The sequence below is a fragment of the Triticum dicoccoides genome, chromosome 1B (genome assembly GCF_002162155.2).
Source record: "Triticum dicoccoides isolate Atlit2015 ecotype Zavitan chromosome 1B, WEW_v2.0, whole genome shotgun sequence".
Lineage (NCBI taxonomy): Eukaryota > Viridiplantae > Streptophyta > Magnoliopsida > Poales > Poaceae > Triticum > Triticum dicoccoides.
The window spans coordinates 383,755,656-383,759,976 of NC_041381.1; the positions used below are offsets into that span (position 1 = coordinate 383,755,656).

At 48.3% G+C, this 4,321-nt stretch overlaps 1 long non-coding RNA gene across 1 annotated transcript; it reads right to left on the bottom strand.

Annotated features, from left to right (window-relative positions):
- Nucleotides 1-2,320: 2,320 nt before the first annotated feature.
- On the bottom strand, nucleotides 2,321-2,898 carry LOC119305552. Its single transcript, XR_005148706.1, has 3 exons — nucleotides 2,845-2,898; nucleotides 2,453-2,765; nucleotides 2,321-2,368 (listed from the first exon to the last, which is right to left on the bottom strand). It is a non-coding gene; the product is annotated as an uncharacterized LOC119305552 (long non-coding RNA).
- Nucleotides 2,899-4,321: the final 1,423 nt, after the last annotated feature.

Below are 4,321 nucleotides of genomic sequence, written 5' to 3' on the forward strand. Positions count from 1 at the left end.
CTGCCGGTTTGACCAAGATGCACTCTCCAGACGTGATCCTTTCCGTCGTAGTGTATCGATCGATGCATGTAGGAGTAGCCTTGATCGCCATTGGCAGCCAGCTTCAGAGAAAAAAGCGAAAGCACTGGATCGATGTAGCGTAGGCGTCGCTTTTGCTTTTCCCTGGAAATTGAAATGATCCGTCAGCCATGAGATCCAGCGGCACGCCAACTGCTCCCACGCCTTCAGCTACCTGCATCATCATCATCATTTCCCCTGTTGAACCTGCCCTGCCGCCGGAACCAAAGTCCACCCAGGCCTTGGACTGCGGCAGAAATCACATATCAGATAAAAATCAAATCACAAACTGACCTGGTCACGAAAAAATTTCACTCTGCTGACCCTTTGGTGTGACGCCCGACAGTCGGGCGCCGCACCCTACTGTGCAGCGACCTTCCCTTAGGCGTCGCACATCCTGCCAGCGTGGCAGCCCTGGTTCAGTTGCGGCCCCACACGCACCTGTGCAACGCCTAAGGTCTAGGCGCCACACACCTGTAATGTGCAGCGCCTAGCTCTTGGGCGCTGCACAGTCTGTGTTCCACTTGGGCTGGCCCCACCCTCTCTCCCCTCCCACCCCCACCCCACACACCCCCACCCGACCCAAATCCTTAGACTTGCGGCCCTCCTCTCTTCCCCTCTCCCCCCTCTCAAATCCTTCTCAAATCTTGCAAATCCGCCACACACCGTGGATTTCGAAGCCAACCCCTCCCTTAAGGTAATCTCCTCCGATCCCCTCATTTTCATCCATAGGAATTGTCACATTTGCTCAAATCTTGCTAGTTTGGGGAAACCCTAGATTTTGATAGGATTTGGAAATTTGTGTTGAATGATGTTATATTTCTTTGCTAATTTGGGTTGTTTAGGCTTCCATAGTATGCTAGGGTTAGGGTTATGTGTGTTTCATGTTGGTGTTAGGGTTACGTTGGTGTTAGGGTTGTGGTTATTGTTATGTGGGAGTTAGGGTTATTAATTCATATATATGTTAGGGCATATGTGTGCAAATATTTTTCTTAAGTATTACTTGATATATGTGTGTTTTTGATTATTGTAGGAATGGGGAGAACATGTGTTTATGTTCATCATGTGGATAAAGAGGCCTTTTTGAAATGAATGTGTCGTGAACCATGTCGTAGTAATGTTTGAATTGTCTTAAGTTATGAACTCGTCGGCTTAAAATTTATGTTTGTTCAAATTGTTGTGATGCTGCAGTCATTGTAAGTATTGTGGATGTGATGCAAGCCAACTGTGGCTCTCTGGATGTGAGATGTTGGAAGTAGTGCAGCGCCTAAGGACAGGGCGCTGCACTATACAGTGCAGCGCCCAATTGTTGGGCGCCACACAGTACAGTGCAGCGCCTATATGTTGGGCGCTGCAGTGCTGCTATAAGCAAAACTGCAGAAACAGATGTCATTTTGGCCTCCTGCAGCAGCACTCACATAATAAAAAAACTGTAAACTGCACTAGTAAGAGTTCATTTAAGACAATTCAACATTACTTCAGGTTCGCAAACACAAATACCACACTAGTAAGAGTTCACCAACATATAACATAACCTCACAAGTTCGTCAACCTAATTAAACGGCTACAATTAACATGAACAAGCACTAATGCCTTCCGCGTGTGTTCCTGGTGGCACGCCTGCAGGCAAGCTTCTTCTTCTTAGGAGCACGAGGATCCTCTTCGTGCACTTCCTTCTCCGCCTCCGCCTCCGCCTCCGCCTCCTCCTCCGCCTCATCATCCAAGCTAGCCATCCGCGAGGTCCCTACGACCACCTTTGGGTTGCCTCTGTTGTCATAGTCGTTGGGCGTGTACCGGCGTCTGGGCTGCCTAGGCTTGAACACATATGCGGACCGAGCTTGAGCGTCCGCCAAAGTCATGTCATCATCAAGCTCATCGCCCTATCACACAACGAAACAATATGGTGAAGGCCGATGTCGTAATCAAGTGAGAATCACATTTAAAGGATTAGTCATACCTCTTGGCTGATCCCATCCTCATCATCCATATAAGCATATGAGGAACTCACATCGTCCCCCTCATGGTGAGGTGCGGGGTCTGATGGTGTACCAGACCTAGAGGCAGATGGTTCATCATATTCAGGATCACGGCAACCGAGAAGGTTCGATAACCGCCTTAACTTCTTGGCCTGACGCTGTAACACGAACAAGTGTGTAAGATATCAAACTTCGCAACATAGACTGGCTCTCATAGTGAATACGATATGTACCTTGAGGAATGCTCGTAGTGAACCATCATCATTGCCAGTTCCAACCGGTGTCTTCTCCAGAATAGACTGGCTCTCATCAGCTGCTTTCTTGATCTCGGTGCGCTGCGGATGAGAAAAAATGAATGCGTTAGCCATTCAAACATGTGTAATACGGTCAACAGGAAAGTAAAGAGGGGAACACTTTACCACATAGTTAATCACCGGAACAGTAGGGACTCCTTGCCCTAGCCTGACATCTCTGTTGTACTTCCCCTTTGCTAGATCCTCAAAGTTTACGGGTTCTTCAAGAATATCCTCATTATATGCCGGCGGGCATATCTCAACTTGAGTAGTTCCAATAAACCATCGTACGTAGTTATCAAAAGCAAGTGAGTTGTGCTCACGAAGCGGGGCGCGTGCAGTGCTACGAGCTTGCTCCACACAAAGCTGGAAGCGGGTAACATACGCAGAATGATGCTTGGCCCAGTCCTTTATCTTCCGTTGCCTTCTCCTATCCAACCTGTGTGGTATAAAACCAAACATTAGCACAATCAAAAGGAGTCCCGATGATTAGACAATACGCACACATGCTCTCTTACCTATGAAGTGCTTTATCCGTGTCCACCCAATCCGGCGGGTGAGGCTGGAAAAGACCAAACTGACGATACACGCGATGCGGCAAATGAAACTCAACCGCCCAGTTGCATATCAGTGGGCACCGCATAAGCCAGAGATCCTTATCCCGCAAGCACATCGGGTTGAGGCGGAAGTCCGCGGTGTACCCCAAGCTCTCACCCGCGCCATATGGCTGCCATTCCACCTATGAAACAGTGCAACAATGCAAATTTGATAACTAAAGTAATGACCTCCTTACCTGCTCAGGCGTAATCGTGTCCAACTCGGCAATGTACTTTTGGTACATGAGATTGACATCGTTCGTCATCTCGGAAACGATATCCCACTTGTAAGCCCGCGTGGGGCGCCGTAATTCGTCATGTTCATCTGCATACCAAGGATCAAACCTGACGCTCTTCGGGCGTCCAACAGGCAGACGCTCCCAGCTCCATACAGAAAGTAGAAGCAGATTACCACCAATGCCTGCACTAGGTGTGATCCTGCAACACGCATCATCCAGCTACATATGAAAGAAAAACAATGTTAACTTGACAGCAAGCTTGCATTGCTAATGAATAAATGAGTTGATCACAAAACAAACCAACTACCTGTCGGTACAAGTAGGCAAGAGTCGCTGAACCCCAGCTCCATTTGCTGTCGAAGACAGTCAACGCCTTCAGCCACATCCATGGAGCGTTCTTGCCAGTGGAGTCAGGAAACAAAGTCCTCGACACAATGTACCACATATACACACGAGCATGTGTCTGGATCACATCATCAGTTGCATCCGGAGGGCACGTCGCAAAGTTATTTTGAATCCACGTGAAAGCAGCTCCGGCTGCCTTCCTTTCCCTCTTCTTCTTCTCTTCTCCCTCCTCTACATCATCCTCAGCCTCGGTAGGAGCCATACCGATAAGAGCAATCATCTGCTCGCGCCACCCATCAGAATCGGTGCTCATACATAGAGGCATCCCGTCGATAGCAAGACCGGTGATCAACGAGACATCCTCGAGCGTCACGGTCATCTCCCCAGTCCGAAGATGGAAACTATGCGTCTCCGGCCTCTACCGATCAGCAAGAGCAGACACCAGTGGAGCGTTCAGATTCGGCGTGGACCGGCTGACCAACTGAATCCACGGGAGTAGTCCTGCCTGCTTGATGTACGGTGTGTACCGCTCATCGTAAGGCATGGTAGGACCAGAGACCCCGTGATACCGAATCTTCAAAGGTTCAAGCTTCTGCAAAAAACAAGTAATGACAAATCTTAGGGCATGTAAATTTCAACTTAAGGCAAAATATTCAGATTACTCGTTATTATCATCTCCTTCTCGCGCATCATGTAGGCCCGGTGTTTCGTGTCGTAGACATCGTCGAGAAGCCAAACCATCCTTACAAAGTTCAAACAATAAACATATATGAGTTCATCTCAAATATCGGTAAACACTCAACATTTCATATGTG